Below are 19,130 nucleotides of genomic sequence, written 5' to 3' on the forward strand. Positions count from 1 at the left end.
TGGAGAAAAGACTTGTGGCTGCCTTATGGGAGGCGGAGGGAGTGGGAGGGATCAGGAGCTTGGGCTTATCAGACACAACTTAGAATAGATTTACAAGGAGATCCTGCTGAATAGCATTGAGAACTTTGTCTAAATACTCATGTTGCAACAGAACAAAGGGGGGGGAATGTAATTGTAATGTATACATGTAAAGATAACCTGATCCCCTTGCTGTACAGTGGGAAAATAAAAAAATTTAAAAAAAATAAAAAATAAATAAAATAAAATTAAGAAAGAAAAAAAAAAAAGATAAGGAATCTGTCCTATTCAGTATCTCCAGTGTTTAGATCAGCATATGACATATACTTGGCATTTATTAATGTGGCATTTGTTGAATTAATGTAATATATACATCAAGACATTTTATTATCATTCTTATTATTATAAGCTAATTCAAGGAGAGGTATATGCACTCTAGTGAAGGCTGTGCAAAACAATCTATTAGACTATTACAACTATTCATATTTCATTTTTCTTTTTAAATTTCTGTTTTGTGTTTTATACATACATAAAACATTGGTACAGCAGTACATATATAATTTATATATCAATAAATAAACATATATTTGGGGTTAATGATTAATAATTGTTACTGATAGGTGTGCATTTACCAAAAATATTTGGAGAACACTGATCCAAAGGGAGAAGCAGGCATGTAAGTAAATATGTACCATTTAATATTTATGCAATGTGATATATATGTCTATATAAATTAGTTTAGGTGTAGTAGAGAATGAGTACTTTTTCCGGGGTTTGTGGTGGTGAAAATGGTGAGGCAGGAGTTATTAGTAGCATAGATAGCTAGAAAAGATTTCACAGAGGAAGTGATGGACTGATATGATGAAGCTTTATAGGAACCAGAGAAAATAACACTTGCAAAAGCATAAAGATATGAAAAAATCCTTGAAAATTCTGCTGCAGTAGAATCAAGGGTGGTAGTATTAGAGGCTGGAAGGGAGGCATAGACCCCATGCTGAGGACTTTACCCTGAAGGCAATGGGGATGAAATAAAGTTCAAAGCAGCAAATATTGAGTGATGAGGCAAGGACTAGATTTTAGAGTTCCTTGAAATCACAGTTAAGGAGTTTGGACTTTGTGCTTTAGGGAAAGAGGAGCCACTGAAGGATTTTAAGCTTGGGAGCATCATGATAAATTTACATTTTAGGTAAAAGGTTATCCTGGCAACACAGTGAAGGATGGCTAGCCAGGAGGAAATCTGAAGGCAAATCCATTCTCATGTGATTTCAGTCACTGATTTTTTTTTTTTTAATTTCCAATCAGACACTTTTTAAAGATAACTTCAAAACGGCCTCTTGAAACAGGTGAATCAAATGTCTTCTTTCTATGTTACTGTATATGTCCAACAAACATTTTCTCATAATTTCCCCTATACCTCTTTAATACAATTCTGCCTCAATTCTTTCTGTTCTGTTGCCAATTAATTTAGAGGAAATACTTGGGTTACTATGTTTTAAGTCACCCCCTCATGCATTCAAATAGGTCTAACAGCTTCCCTCTATACTCTTTGAAATTGATGCCCACTTAAGTTCTCTACTGTTCCATGACCAGCCTGTTTGATGACCCTACCAGAAAACAATATTATCTCTATCCTAGTGCCTAAAAAAACCCTATGTACATCTGCCAGGCAACACAATAATGATAAGATAAATATTTATTTGGCTGAAGCAGGGAAGATAAGTGAGGCAGAATCTATGAAATTCTCAAGTGCCAGTTTGATATGCTGCTTCTGTCATGCAGAAAGGATTGAATGTATAATTCAAAGATTGGCATAATTATGCTAATTAGCAAGAAATTGCATAGGAAGGAATTTTTCTTTAAATTGTGGTAATGAGTTCTTCAGGCTCCCATGGATCTCAGATTTTTGTGATATGCTGGTAGAGACAACGTGGATGTGACTAACTGACTATGAGGCCTGGCACATTTGCTTAGACTGACTCTCTGGAGGTTTTCTTGATAGTTTGTGAATTCTGAATATGGTCACCCTGGTCTTTGGTATAAAGACCTTGCAATGAGCTGAGCCCCGTAATCTAGATGAATCATAAAACTGAGACTGTTTTTTAATGTTCTTTCATTCTGCTAAGCTTGTCATCGCCGTACTGTTTGCAAATCTTATGTTCAGCTAACTGCTATTAGGGAATGAACTAAATGAAGAGGACTCATTTAACTGACACAAAAGAGCTCTGAGAGTCTCCTTTCCCCAACCTCATTCTGCCTAAATTACCATATGATGAACACGCATTTATTTTTGTAATAATAATTAGCATTATTGTGGCTCATATTTTCCAAGAGCAGTAATATTTCATCCTTAAATCTCTAAGGATCATCAAGGTAGGTCAGTAGTTTTTCCTTATGACAAATTTGGAAACTGAGGCATCATGGGGTTAAAATGGATATGACTTACTCCTAGTCACAGTGCTGGGATGAAAGCCCAGGAGAAGAGACCCAATTCTGGGCCCAGACCAATGAGCACTACACTCTCCTCACATGAGTTTTGGGGTTTGTATTAATTTTAGCTTATATCAGTATGACTGCTACCTAAGAGCAATTTTCTATAGATCTGGGAAAGTTTCAAATCCATCATGTTAAGCACTGTTCTAAAGTTATTTCTACCTTTTTAGCTTTCTAATTTATCTTTAAATGCCCATAGAGACAGAAAGCACATAAATCTGGGAACCACTAACATGTAGAGCAATGTTTTTATTGCATCTTTTTTGGACATAAGAATTAGCTTAACAAAAGTTGAAGTTGGAAAGAGCAAAAAACTGTAACAAAAAATCTTTCTTTAAAAGTTAGTCAAAATAAAGGGTGCTACAGACATGAAAATGTGCTATATATTTATAGATCTAAATACTTTGGGTAAATACGTTTGGTTTTCTCTAATTTATTCAGAAGGACCCATATCAAACCTTAAAATTCACACTTTTATCAACATATTAGAATTTTCTCATTTTAATCAGTGGTTTGTTTTTATTTTTATTTAACCTTTTCCTGATGAGTTCTTTCAGCTCCAAATTGTCTTGATATTCCTGGAAAAATTGTCCAAAGAAAATATCATTTTTTTCTTTTACCTTTACCTATTGGGTTGCCCACTAGCACTTATAATAGTTTCTCCTTGCAGTTATCTTTTCCTGTCTCCAAGTCAGGAAAGCTTTCATTTTTCAAAAATAATCAGGGCCACAGACACATTTGTTAGGACCATACTCGTGGAGTAGCTTGGACTCTATGAGTAGATAGCAGATTGTTGCTAACAAATAGTGGAATATGAAGGTTCCTGTTATTAGAGATTTCTCATTATTCCCTCTTTATTTACAGGCTAGAAGTATTATATTATTATTAATTTGGCAAAGTGGTTCTAGTAGAAATCAATTTTATTATAAACTAAAAACAGGTAGTAAATATAGATGTTATGTACTTTGATTTTTTTTCTACTTCCAATTCTTCACTCTAAAATTATTTGACCTTCTAAATTAGTGTTCATAATCTACACTTAGGTTATATGAATCACAATGTTTCGGCTGGCCCCTGTTACCTAGTTTACAATGTCAGCACAGTTGGAAAAATCCAAGGAAAGTTTCACAGAGATGTTCAACTTAATTCAATACAACACACATTTATTGAATGTCTAATATCCAATGCAGCGAGACAGAGACAGTTACAAATAGGACACAACCTCTGAGATCAAGAAATTTACCACTGATTCATTATTCATTAAATAAATATGTCTTGAACACTTACTATGTGACAAGCACAATTCCATGCATTGGAAATAAAGGTAATAAATAAAATACTGAGGAATACCTGCCCTGAGGAAGCTTCTTGTCTAATGCAGAGATACAGACAATAAAGAAATTAAGAAAATATCCAGATGTTAATAAGTGCCATGTAGAAAAATAAAATAAAAATAAAGATGGATATGGGTTGATAATGACAAGTGTTTGGGGGAGGAGGTTTAATCACTGCTTATGGCATCTTCTGAGATTAGATTTAAGAGTTAAAGGATAAGTTACGAGTCCTGAATTTCTTGAGGCATAAACAGAGATGAAGGCCTAATGAGATTAATCTGGGTGATCTCAAGGCAAATCAAAGTAGCAAAACTGTGAACATTGCCAGGGAGGGAGAGATCACTGTGTATCTTTCCAGAAACAAGTAGAGGTCTGCTCCCACCTCTCACCCCTTCAAGGTGACGAGGATGATGTGAAGATCAGAAAAGAAGGGGCTTGTCTGGACTATCTAGAGTCCTAAACTCCTCCTTTCCTCCTGTGGGTGGAAGTGTGGGAAATGGGAGTGACCCATCATAGTCCTGAATATTAAAACATCATATTTACAACTGAATACAACACATGATAGAATTTGCTGAGTTCCATGATAAAAATGCAATCACACCACATGGGAATGGAGAGAAAACAAAGATTCAACCTTGCTGGAAGTCTTCATGGAGGATCTGGCATCCTTATGAATGAGTGGTTGTGACCACCATCTTTATTTTAAAGGTGATAACTTTCTCATTTGGTCCACCAGACATGCTTGCCCAGCCACATAGCAAGCAAGTGGACCTGTAGCAGTTTCCTAACCTGCATGTGTCAAAAACAGTTCCAAACATCTACTTTGGGGAACATATATATGTATTCTGTAATGTGAATCCTGCTGCAGATGAATATATAGAAATGTGATCTGATGTTCCAAATATGATGAACTACACACATGTTCAAAAAGCTATGGATATTTTGACAAGTAATATTCTTAATCATTATTAGTCGATATTTTTGTTTCAATTTTTTCAGTCAGATCAAGGTTAGCTTTTGTGTCCAGAATAAATTTAAAATCAAATTTATGCTCACTGAAAATAAAGGCCATGTCAATAGAAACTAGATCGAGATTAGTCATAACAACTATCATTTATTGCATGCCAGTTTCTTTGTACACACTGTTGCTTTGTCTCATAGATCTCTGCAAAGGCAATGTTCTCATCTTCATTTTAGAGATGAGTGTCTCTTACAAAGATATTAAATAACTCACCCAAGACCACACAGTTAGTATGTGACAGGACTTGGATTTGACCCCCAGTACTACACTTTTTCAACTACATTCTGCTGCTAAGAAGGGATTCCCAAATGTTAATACTACATCAAATGACTAATTTATTTTTAGTTGTATTTGTTTATTTATTTATTTTAGTTTTTTTTTTTTTTCCCTTTAGTCCATGCCCACTGCATGTGGAAATTCCTGGGCCAGAGATCAAACCCAAGCCATAACAGTAGCCAGAGCCACAGCAGTGACAATGCCAGATCCTTAACCCCTAGGCTATCAGGGAACTCCTCAGTTGATTTAAAAAGCTGTATATTGTACACACATGAGCAATAAAAACAAGGATGACATTTAAAGGCCCTTCACAGATGAGTTGGCCTATTTTCTTCTCTAGTTTAGCTTTCTCTACCACCACCAAGAATGGTAAGGGGTCTCAGAAGTTATTTGCTGCTACCAATAGTTGTTTTAACGTAAAAGTTATTTTACAGAAAAGCCTTGGAAGTATGCCCACATAGTTAATGGGCGAGCCAGCCCTTGAATGGAAGTTTCCATAAAACCAAGTTAACTCTACAAGGAGACTTGCTATTTAGCATAGGAGAATACTATTTAAGAATGCTAATCATGTCCTGATGTATCAGTTGTGGAAACTCAGGCCTATTTTTTTTTTTTTTGTCTTTTTGTCTTTTTTGTTGTTGTTGTTGTTGCTATTTCTTGGGCTGCTCCCGCGGCATATGGAGGTTCCCAGGCTAGGGGTTGAATCGGAGCTGCAGCCACCGGCCCACGCCAGAGCCACAGCAACGCGGGATCCGAGCCGCGTCTGCAACCTACACCACAGCTCATGGCAACGCCGGATCATTAACCCACTGAGCAAGGGCAGGGACCGAACCCGCAACCTCATGGTTCCTAGTCGGATTCATTAACCACTGCGCCATGACAGGAACTCCTCAGGCCTATTTTTGATCGCATTTTGTACACCTGTTCTTAAAATGAAGCACAATAATGCAGGTAAGTGTATTTTATACCATTACCTCATATTTGCCCCACCATACAAGCTGTTCGCAGAGCCCTTTCATTTGCTTTTCATAAAGACACTAGGTATGTGGCAGATATTATTTTCTCAGGTTTTTAAATGTGGGAACTAAATCTCAGTATAAATAATCTGGCCAAGTTGCATAGCTAGTGAATGATGGAGCTGGTCATTGAACCCAAGTTTTTTTCATATGCAGCTCAGCAGTCTTTTCTTATGTTATGCTTTTCCAGGGGCCTATAGAATCTTGATTCATCATTTGTTTCAATAGAACATCATAAACCGTCCCATTGATCATAGTACAATAACCGTGATTCAAGGTATCTGCTACTATAGTGGTCCTTCCAAGTTTATTTGTTTATTGTCTCATATCTTGTACTGAGATGGTTACCATAGCAATAGGCACTATAGAAATGCACAAGATAAATAATGGATTATGAATCTTCACAGGTGTCCAGCTCGGATACCTTTAATGAAAAGCCACTCCAAAATTGAAAGAATATTTCTCATATATATGTTATGACCCACATGTTGAAATAGCTCATTTATAAATAGGCATGCCTATCATCAAAAGGCCAGGTGAATTCTACTCAAGTTAGAAAGACACTTTAGGAAAGTTCCTCTAGCTTTGCACTTAGAAGAATACTTAAGCTAGTTTTCCTTTATTCCTTTTAAAGTTGTCAAGCCTAAAAGCCTCATCAATAGCTAATGGACTCATTGTTTTGCTTCATCCCTCTCAGCTCCAGTCAAATGTGATTTTGCATTTGCACTATGACAAGCTCTTGTGTATTTTGATATACACATTTCATGGGCAGATTTTAAAGGAACTTTGGCAAATGGTGATAGCTATAGATGAGGAGGCCCAGGAGTGTGAGTAGTCTAATTCATTTTGTAAACAGAATAGTTGAAGGAGTAGGGTGGGCTTTGCCCAGGGAAAAAAACATGAAAGCGTGCATGGGAGCCATGGGAAGTGCTTAAAGTGTTTGAAGGCTTATCACTTAGAAGATGAAACTTATTCTGCCACTCTCTACAGTGCAAAAAATAGGACCCGAGTGCACAAGTGACAGGGAAGCAGGATTTGCTTTCCCTGTGGAAAGTGACTTTGCAACACTCAGATCTTGCCAAGATAGAAACTGTTGCTTTGTGATGAGGCAGTGAGTTCCTAGAGAGGATTCTTGGAGGGTAGAATGCTTGGAAAACTGCTAGGATTCCATCAGCGTTAACACAATTCTTGGATAAGAATTGCAAATATTTATTGAGCTCCTGTATGTTTTACATATTTTAGCTCATTAAATCCTCACGAAAACCTTAGGGAGTACATATCATTATTATATAAATAAGGAAACTGAGGGACAATGAAATTAAGTAATTTTCCCAAGGACCCTTGACAGGTTTAGGGAATTGGGGATTCAAACCCAAATAACTTGGTTCTACCATTAAAGCTGTTTACTATGCCTCGGGGCTGTTAAACTAAGTGGTGCCTTGGTTCTATGTGACTGTAAATGTTTCCAAACAGCTGGCGGTCCCAAGACCTTGTGTCTATTAATAGTCTCACTTGATGTTAACATAAGTATATGCAATGTCGAAAATGCAACTAGTTACTCGAAGTACAACTACTATTGTGTGTTTTGGGGACACAGTCTGAGAAATCTGGGCATTAAAATGATTTATCACATGTTTCTGCTTCAGGCCTCTCTCCCCTGCCCACTTCTGTTCTCTATCATCACTTTCTTCTGAAGGAATTGATCTTGTTTCATGACTTCAAATATGATCTACATGTTGATGACTCCTCAACTTTATTTTATTTTATTTTATTTTTGTCTTTTTTGCCATCTCTTGGGCCATTTCTGCAGCATATGGAGGTTTCCTAGGCTAGGGGTTGAATCAGAGCTGTAGCCGCCGGCCTACACCAGAGCCACAGCAACGCGGGATCTGAGCTGTGTCTGCAACCTACACCACAGCTCAAGGCAACGCCAGATCCTAAACCCACTGATCAAGGCCAGGGATTGAACCCACAACCTCATGGTTCTCAGTCGGATTCGTTAATCACTGAGCCATGACAGGAACTCCCGACTCCTCAACTTTAAATCTCCAGGCCTGACAATCCAGCTCTGACTTCCAGATGCATCTAGACACCTGTCTTTTATTTATCACTGATGTCTAACTTGTGATGTCCAAAGTACATTCTCTCCAAAAGCTTTATCAATACTGTCTGTATAAGCTTTTACCAAAATATATTTTTCTTCTGTGTTTTCCTTTTTATTGAGTTTTGGCTTTCCACATTACACTGATACATAATGAACATGATTTTACCAGTTAGATTTCCATTTTCCAGTGCAGTAACTCAAACCATATTATCTGAAAGCTGTGTTAAGTGCCAGTTATTTCAAATACTCTTTCCACCTTTGAAATTGAATGTGTACCCTCTACAAGGTATAATGTTTCAGAGTTAGTCTGAAAAATAAGAAGACATGATAGGCTATTGTTCTAAGCCTTCTTTGTTCTTATTGTATAGTAGAATAATTATCATTTAGGGTAAAAATGAGTTATCATATTTAAAAAGCTTGGGAACGCATTAATCTTATTAAAAAGCAGGATCTTTGAAGTCAAACATATCTGGGTGTAATCTGCCATTTAATAGTATATAACTCTAAGCACATTGCTTAACATCTGAGACTCATTTCCTGATTTGTAAATTGAACATAATCTTATAAGTTTCCATAGGATTGAAATAAAATATTCTGAGCTTGGGGCCTGTCACATAGTAGTCTTGAAATAACTGTCCATCTTGCCCTCTTAGTGCCCACTAATGTTTGATCATCCCAAAAAATACTCTTCTGGTACAGAGGATGAATGGAGCAGTTGAATATAAAAATGGAGGGTTGATATTAAACTCTTGACATTCTGGTTCAGAGAGTTCTGTACCCTTAAACTCTTAGTTATTTTTTTTTACCTTTAGAAAAGCTTTAGTTTATTGTATAAATTTTCTAAATAAAACTCTGCTACTTTACATTCATATGTTGTAACTTATTTTGACTGCTATTAACCTACCAAATATTTGTTCTCCTTTAAGTGTGATTTTAAAAGGTTTGTTGTTTTCTTTCTCATGATTTTATCAGGACTTGGAAACTAAATCTTATTTTGGAGAAGTTGCTAATTTTATATGGAATCCAATAAGAAATAAGATATGCCTAACCTATATTACTTCACAGGTAAATTTTGATGTCTAAAACAGTACATTTTCAGTCTCTACATGGCATTATTTATCTCAGAATATTCAGAAGGTGACCAGTAGCTGAAAGTGTATCCATATTCTCTCTTACTCCTGGACAGTAGTAACTTGATAACTTTAGAAATGTAATGAGGAACCCAAACTCAGAAAGAAAACAGATCTCTAACTTCAGTTTTGTGTGGATTTTCAGAGAAATGGAAAAAGGGATTTGCAGGTTTGGCTTTTGCTCAAGTTACATTTAACATGTTGGTATGAGAACAAATGTGACAATTAAAAACAACCAAATGGTTGCCTAGTTTAGAGAGCAGAAAGGGAAAAAATAGAAAATAACACCTTCTGTAGAAGAAAAAGAACAAATGGCAAGGCTAGATATGGGATTGCATCAACATAGTTCTTTTTCCAATATAAAATGCCTTGGAAACGTGCAACAAATATTACAAACTTGGCAGAATATGTTCTCTGATTTTCTTTCTATGCCTTATAAAAAAGACCAAAACTCAATTCAGGCATTGTGTATACCTTGGCTTTTCCTTCTCTGTCCACCAGTCAGTTGGTTTTCCCATTGCCACCACCCACCTCCTGTCACCAACACACACGCCTTACTATTCCTCTTAACAGATAATGATTCCACTCATGAAACCACATGTTGCTCTGAATATACCATGAAACAACAAATTTTGCCCGGTCTTTATCCAGTGTTTTACAAATTGTGGCCTAAGAAATATCTACAGCAGAATTATCTGGAATATTTGTTGATTCTCAGGCTCTACTCTAGAATTTCTAAATCAGGATCTTTGAAGATGGAGCCTAACTATCTATAATTTAAAGCTTTCCTAGTGATAACATTCAAGTTGTAGAATCACATCATCCAGTGGTTATTTATTTAAACATAGCATGATTCAAATTACGGAAATTTCCCTCTTCCAATGATAGTTTTAACCACAAGAACAGAATGGAAAGTTTTGGGCTAGATGTTAGTAGACAATAGTCCAACTCCTGGCTCTAACACTTCTTGAGCATGTGATCTGGCTCTCAGTTTCCTCAGGCTAACTTAGAGGCCTGAAAAGAAAAATGTAACGGAAAGTTCTTTGGAAACTGTAAATCTTTACACAAATTTAAAGTATTGTCATGTTATTTTCATTACACCTGAGATCATTTTCTGCAGACAGCCTCAAAGAGAATAAAGACAGTGTTTAGTAAAAAAAGAATTAATGGAGTTCCCTGGTGGCTCAGTGGCTTAAGGATCTGGCATTGTTACTGCTGTGGCTCAGGTATGATCCTTGCCCAGGAACTTCTCCATGATGCAGGTGCAGCCCAAAAGAAAAAAATAAAGCAAACAAACAGAAATAAATAAATAAAAGCAGAAATACGTGTTTGATAGATGATGGATTGAAACAATGTAAGAATTATTAGCATGAAGTTTTTCCATATCAATTCTAACTAGTTCCATTAAATCTAGTCACTTATTCATTCATGCTAAATGTGCCAGGTGCCATGTGAACTGCTGGAATACAGTGAGTGAAATATTACTCTTTCCCTGGATCACAGCTTCACATATATGGACTCATTCACATATGTTATAGATGCCAAGTCATATTACCTGCTGGTAACAATGGATAAAATAATAATTGCATCTGTCATCACAGAAGTTTTCATGAAATTCATGTACATAGTCAATGCATACTCATTTCAATAACATTTTAGCTTGGAAGTAGTAAAGGACAGAGTTTAAGAACTCTAATTTTGGCATCAAAGATGAATTTGAATTCCATCAATTTTCAAATAATACTGTTTGCTCTAAGACTAAATTTCTACATTTGAAAACTGAGTACTTACCTCATGTGGTTTTTGTAAAGATTAAATCAGGCGATTCATGTGAAGCACTTAGAATAATATTAGCATGCATGTAGTAAGCATTTCCATAAATACTCCCTATTGGTTTTCAGCTGCAACTCTTTCTATAAACACCCCATTTTGATATCTCTTTTGTGTGGTAAAGTAATCTAGACAATGTGAATAATTTGGGAGAGTAAAATAACTAAAAATGTGGGATAAAATATATTTAATAAATTATTTTTATTTGCATATCTTTGTTGGCAAGAAAAACACCTAAAAGCCAAAAGTGAAGGTAAAGCAAAAATCTAAGCACAAAAGTTAGCTTTCACCCTGGACACATCTATAAATGCTGGTGACCATGAGAAACAATGTTTAAGACTACTTGGTCCAGAAGCTTGAAGATGAAACCTAATATCAGTGCAGGGAGGGGTGATCTGTAGGAGACTCTGACAAAAATCTTAGATGTCATTGTGAGGGTTTAAGACCAAAATTATAAGAGTGAGCCAAAAAATTTTTAAAAATGCCCACCCTACAGAAAAGGGTGGGAAGGAAACTTGCCTACCTTACCTCAGCCCATGGTTGAATAGAAAAAAGTCTTTCTTTAGAATTTTTAAACAAAAGTTGGACCTTGGGCAAGTTTGAAGTTTGAATTCACACAACCTGTGCAGTATGAAAAACCTCCCACTGAGAATGTATTTCATAATAGTTGCAGGTTGGATGTACTCTAGGCGCTTGGCAAAATCAAAATTAAACACTCTCTGGAGAAACACATCTTCAACCCAAGCCTCAAAGGTTTCCACAGATGAAGTTCCACAGAGCTTGCACTTATAGTCAAAATTCACAAAATATATAAGGACACTGCCTGGATTGAATTGTGTCACCCCTGCCCCCACCCCCAGTTCATACGTTGAAGTCCTATCTCCCCTCATCTCAGAATGTGACCTCATTTGGAAACAATCATTGCAGATGTAATTAGTTAACACAAGGTCATATTGGAGTAGGGTGGGCCCTTAATCCAATATGACTGGGGTACTTTAAAAAAAGAATTCTGTGTGAAGATAAAAAGATGCACACAAAAGGAAGACAATGTGAAGACACAGGGACAATGTCATCTACAAGGAATCCCAAAGATTGCCCAGAAAACCACCAGAGCCTAGGAGAAAAGCATGGAATAGATTTCCTTCATGGCTCTCAAGAGGAATTAGCTCTGCTGACACCTTGATTTTGGAATTCTAGACTCTGGAACTGTAAGACAATAGGTTGTTGTTGTTTAAGCCACCCAGTTTGTAGCACTTTGTTACTGCAGCCCTAGCAAACTAAGACAGACACAAAGTATTTTTAGGGTCAACAGGCCTTCCCCTCCCCAATGTTTATTGCTAGATTATAAGATCTTCACTGGTAAGGAGGGTCAATGGAGTCATTTATCTGATTGGAATATTTGGGGGAAATACTGAGGCATGCTTAGTTCAGCAATATCTCTCTTCCATGTGGAGTGACTTGCTCACAGAAAGCAGATGTTTTGCTCTGGTCCTCCAAGGGCCAATCCTCCTGACACATAAGTCCTCTTCTAGTTCAGCATGTCCTGAGACCATTGTAGGACTGTACCTAATTCTGAGAGCCAAGATTAAAAAGTTCTCTTGGTTAGCAGAGCTAAATACGTGCTTATAAATAATAAAGATGATGTGTGGTCTCCTTTGACTATTCACTTGTTTTACTTATCAATCTGCTCAGCAAAAACAAGAGGCAGTATAATAAAACTTCATCCAGACTACAGTTATTGGAATTAGCAAATGTAGGCTATGGGCAAAGGATATGGAACTGAGAGCATGATAAAGAAATAAAGGACCATCAAAATGGACAAAACAAAAAAATGAGACACTTGACCACCAACAGACCTGAAGGTCGTATTTCAGGCCAAAAGGAAATCATCTCAGAATGAGGCACTGAGAAACCAGGAGGAGTGGTAAGTCAAGAAATCAGTAAATTTGTATGCATCTAAACAGACATTGATTGAATAAACATTAAAAACAATGCCCAACTTAGCAAAATCATGGTAGATGAGAACTCTGAAAACATAGCAGGGGTGATATGAGTGCAGTGCTCTAAAGTTCCTGCATTGTTTGGAGAGGGTGAAGAAGTTGATTAACTTTAGACTTTGTTAAGAATGCATTTAATTTTTTTATTTTTATACAATTTTAAAGGTTACTTTCCATTTACAATTATTACAAAATATTGGCTATATTCCCCGTGTTGTACAATACATCTTTGAGCCTATCTTACACTCAATAGCTTGTGCCTCCTAAGACTGCATGTTAAGATTTTGAGTAAATATGAAATGAGATGCAAAATAAGACAATAAAGAGGGGAAAAAAGCCACCAATAGGAAAAGCAGGATAAATAGAGACTAGTAAATAAATAGAAATAAATCCTAATTGTACTTGTGATAACTATAAATAGATTACAAGATCTAGTTAAAAGACAAAGATTGTCAGACTGCATAAAAAAAATAAAATGCAGCTATATGCTACTCAGGAAGACATATGAGTTACCTAATGACACAGGAAGGCCAAAATTAATAAATGAGAAAAGACATATTAGGCAAATACTAACCAAATGAAAGCCAGTATATCTAAGCTCACACACAAAAAAATCAATACGTATGTAAGTATTTGAACAGCATAATTAACAATCTTGATCTAATGGACTCAGCAATTGTATAACACACAATATTTTCAAGCAAACATGGAAAGTTACAAAATTTGACCCTGTGCTAGGTCATAAAGCAAATCCTAAATTTTATACAACAGGTATCATGTAGATCATATTTCATCATAGTTCAATTAAATTAGAAACTAGAAGGCATTAAAAGTCTAAAATAAATGGACATGGCTATAAAGGCTCAATGTCGTATATATATGCCTATTCTTCTTAAGTCTATCTTTAGATTTGATACAAAAAGACATGTGTTTATGCGTGTGTGTGTCTGTGCGTATGTACACGTGTACACACACATGTATTTGTATAACTTGAAGATCTGATTTTGATTCTAAGATTCCATGGTGATTAATTTTATGTGTCAGTTTGACTGGGCCACAGGATGCTCAGATATTTGCTTAAACATCATTTCTGAGTGTGACTATGAGTATTAGCATTTAATATATAAAGAAAGTTTGTGTTAGCAAAATAAGAACAAAAGAAACTAGTAACAAGCAAAGTGTCCAAAAACAGAAGAGAAAAGAAAAATACAATAAGCTTACTTTAGAACAGAATAATGTACAACTATAAAAATAATGAATCCCTGCTACAGGTATACTTATAATACTATAAATTGAAGCAAAAACAAAAAACAAGATACAAAACCAAACAATCTCAGGATTACCTACAATAAGAATCCATTTATATAAAGTTCAAAAATTGCAAAATTAAACAAGATATTACTTATTGATACAAACAAACATAGTAAAGAAGTCATGGGAAGGAAAATAAAAATCAGTGTAATATTTACCTCAGGGAGATTGTTGGGAATGGCGGGGTGGGGGTGGGGATTGGGGTGGGGAATAACAAAGACCTTCAGTATTCATATCTGTTTTCTAGTTTGTAAGCTGGGTAATAAACCAGTAAATGAGCTGGATTAATTGTCCTATGTGTGTGCAAGTGCATGTATGTGTATATGCATATGTTTTTACATTAATAAACTATTTTTAGAGCAGTTTTAGGTTCACAGCAAAGTTAAGTAGAAAGTATAAAGGGCTATTATATACCCTCTGTTCCCACACATGCACAGCCTCCTCCACTAACAACATGCTGAATCACAGTGGTCCATTTGTTATAACTGATGAACCTACATAGAGACATCATTATGGCCTAGAGTCCATAGTTTACCTTAGGGTTCACTTGTGGTGTTGTCCACTCTAAGTGTTTTGACAAATGTATAACAACATGTATCCACCACTATAATTTCATTGCTCTGAAAATCCTCCATTCTCCAACAATTCAGCCCTCTTTCTCCTCTAACCCCTGACAACCACTAAAATTTTTTACTGTCTTCAGTTTTGTCTTTTCTAGAATGTCGTAGAGTTGGAACCATAGATTATATAGCCTTTTCAGACAGGCTTCTTTCACATAGCAACATGTATTAAGGTTCCTCCATGTCTTTTCCTCTTTTTTTAAATCTTAATGATATTCCATTGTCTGGTGATACCACAGATTATTTATCTGTTCACTTGAGGGACACCTTACTGAGGGTTGCTTCCAAGTTTTGGCAATTATGAATAAAGCTGCTATAAACATTTAGTGTACAAGTTTTGTGTGAACACAATTTCTCAGTTAATTTAGGTACATGCCAAGGAGCACAATTCCTGGATTGCATGGTAAGACTATATTCAGTTTTGCAAAGAAGTTCCATCTGTCCTTTTTTCAGATGCTGACTCACAGACTTTGAAAAACTTATGGTCTCCGGAGGAGACAGTTTGGGGGGTGGGGGATGTGCTTGGGTTGTGGGATGGAAATCCTGTGAAATCAGATTGTCATGATCATTATACAACTACAGATGTGATAAATTCACTTGAGTAATAAAAAAATGAAAAAAATAAAATAAAATAAAATAAAATAAAATAAAAAGACTATATTCAGTTTTGTAAGGAACTGCCAAACTGTCTTCCACAGTGGTTGTGCCATTTTGCATTCCCACCAGCGATGAGTGAAAGTTCCTGTGACTCCACATCTACTCAGTGTCCTCAGTGTTTTGGGTATTGGCCATTTAAAAAGTGTGTAGTGGTACCTTGTTGTTTTAATTTTCAATTCCTTGATGACATATGGTGTTGAATATCTTTTCATATGCTTACTTGCCATGTGCACACCTTCTCTGATGAGATATCACTTTAGAATTTTCCCCCCATTTTTTAAAATTAAGTTGTTCATTTTCTTATCGTTGAATTTTAAGTGTTCTTTGTATATTTTGGATTTCAGTTCTTTATCAGACATTATCTTTGGCAAATATTTTTCTCCAAATCTGTGGTTTGCCTTCTCATTTTCTTGACATTGTCTTTCATAAAGCACAAAATTTTAATGTATTATTTCTCACATTTCCAATTTCTGGTTAAAAAAAATGAAAAAAAATCACCTCCATCTTAGGACTACATTTTAGAATTTTAATGTATCTTCATGAACATCATTTTTCAGCTACTTCTGGGGAATGTAGAAAGGTGATAACATGAATCTATACATTTTTTTTGCAGTATACATGTGAATCCTTTATCACAATACACAGACTATACTTCTTTTCAATTTAATGGAAAAATTCCAGTTTCTTGTTACGTTATCTTGGTGTCTTGGCATATAATAATGTTTCTTACAAGGGTAAGGGGGTGCCACAGAAGGTATCTTTATGGCTGAACATAACCTGCTGGTACAATATGTTAGCAGGCTAAATTGCCTAGGTCTATGGTGAATTGTATAAACATTTAGCCTAGTAAAGTAATGCTGCTTTCTACATGCTCGAGTATCTTACCATCTGATTTTATTAGAATTCACAGGCTTTCCCTTAGTATATCCCTGTAAAGAATAGAATAGAATTCCTGAACAACTTACCCTGAATATTAAATGAAAGGAAAGTTGCTGGCAATTCAAGTAGTTCTTTTTGTTGTTGTTCTCCTTCACTTTACTTAAGGTAACAAAGCATTCAGGTGGGTTCTCTGCATTCTGTGCACTCAGGCTTCCATGGGTGAAGTCCTTTTTCTGCAAGTCAACTGCCTTGCTGTCAGCTCCAATGTCAGTCTCTTCAAACTCTCTGTTTCCATAATAAACTCTGACCTGGCATGACCACCTCCTTCATGGTTCAGGAGTCATTGGAGAGCCAGCAAAGATCAGGCCCGGGTCTCTCTCTGAATGAAGCCACTGACTCTGCCCAATTGTATATAATTATATGTAGACAACTGTCCTCTTGGGACTCAGCAGAGGCAAAGAGAGATGGATTTCTACCACAGTGTTAGAGCTAAAAGACAGTTCCTTATTTTGTAAGCCACCCAACTGTAGGATTAGACAACATATCACCACTTAGCTTTTGGACAGCAAACTGTTCAAAAATCTATATGCTGTCCAGTGTGACATAGCTGAAGAGAGGACTTATTTATTTATTTATTTTTTAACAGCTTCCAGACTTGGTAGTTTCAAGGCCATCTGTGAAAAGTCAGTGCTGTTAAAAGCCAGCAACTTTTGCCCTCGATGTAAAGTTGTCATTAGCTGAATCAGCACATGTTCAGGGGGGTTTAGAATTCAGCTGTTGCAGCTTCCTCCATATCACATTTGTGGATATGTCATGTTCAAACTAAATCTGGAAAACTTAAAGCTCTGAGATTTTATGCACTGGATTTTGAGCATAAACATAGATATGTTTGTACAGGAAATATGGAGGTGTCTGAGTTAATTATCAATACACCTCACCAAATGGCTTTGAATTAAGTGTGGTACCATAGTGCTAGTTTTGTAAATCAGGACAATATCATGTTCAGCTTCTGGCTGGGCAAGCCCCCACATGCCACCTGCCCCTCTTCTAGGCCTTAGGGCCCTACCACTGTGCAGAACTCTAAAAAGTGCCAACATTCAGCACCACCTGCAACACTGCAAGGCATCTTGGCTCCATTTTGCTGTTTTAGTTAATGCTGATCTGCAGTTCAAATGCACAATATTGTGATTATGAAAGAACATTTTCTGGACAGCTTTTTGGCAATGTGGCATCTTTTCTGATAAAACAAAGAAGAGTGACATTGTTTTCCTTTGTATTGCTGTTTTTGATATTTTCCTATTTTTTTCTATAGGCAATCTTACTGGAAGTCACTGTATATATACAATTAGTTATTTATATTATAATATAGTATATACTATTGTATATATATTAAATTATTATATATCTCAGTAACTACATTGAATTTTAATTGCAAAAATATTGTCAAACAATGTGGCAAATTTGACTAATCTTAAGTAACTATTCATTCCCTTTTCTCTACTTTTCTGAGAAAAGAATACTGTTGATCCTTGAATAACACAGAGAGTTAGAGGCTTGGACTCTCCATACAGTCGAAAATCTATGTATTACTTTGTAGTTGGCCCTCAGTATATGCATTTCCTATATATCCACGATTCTGCATTGATGGATTGCCTAGTACTACAGTATATACTATTGAAATAAATCCCTGCTTATAAATTAGACCCAAGTAATTCAAACCTGTGATATTCAAGGGTCAACTGTACTTCCTCACCCCTTAATGGCTGACTTGGCCAGTAACTTCTTTAGGGTAGAATTGACATTGGGCTGGTTCTGGGCTTAGCCTTAAGAAGCCTCATGTGTTTCTATTTGGCCTTCTGGGGACATCTAATATCTAAAGGGAGAAAACCATACATATCTTAGATGGCTTCTCACCATACAGTCTGGACCTCAGAGCAAAAAAACTGTCATAGACTTAAACTTGACCCAAAACCTAAAGCAGAGCCACTCCAGACAAACTTCCTACCCAGCAACAAGAGTGGATAATCAATGAGGTCCTGCCGTATAGCACAGGGAACTACATCCAGTCACTTGTGATGGAACATGATGGAGAATAATGTGAGAAAAAGAATATATATATATATATATAACATATATATATATATATACACACATACACACACACACATATATATATGTTTGACTGGGTCACTTTGCTATACAGTAAAAATTGACAGAACACTGTAAATCAATTATAATGGAAAAAAATAAAAATTATGAAAAAAATACATGCACCTGAATGTTCATAGCAGCACTATTCACAATAGCCAAGACATGGAAACAATCTAAGTGTCCACTGACAGATGAATGGATTAACATGTGGTACATATATACAATGGAATAACCATTAAAAAAGAATGAAATAATGTCATTCACAGCAATATGGATGAAACTAAAGTTACTATACT

This window comes from Sus scrofa, chromosome X, assembly GCF_000003025.6.
Source record: "Sus scrofa isolate TJ Tabasco breed Duroc chromosome X, Sscrofa11.1, whole genome shotgun sequence".
NCBI lineage: Eukaryota > Metazoa > Chordata > Mammalia > Artiodactyla > Suidae > Sus > Sus scrofa.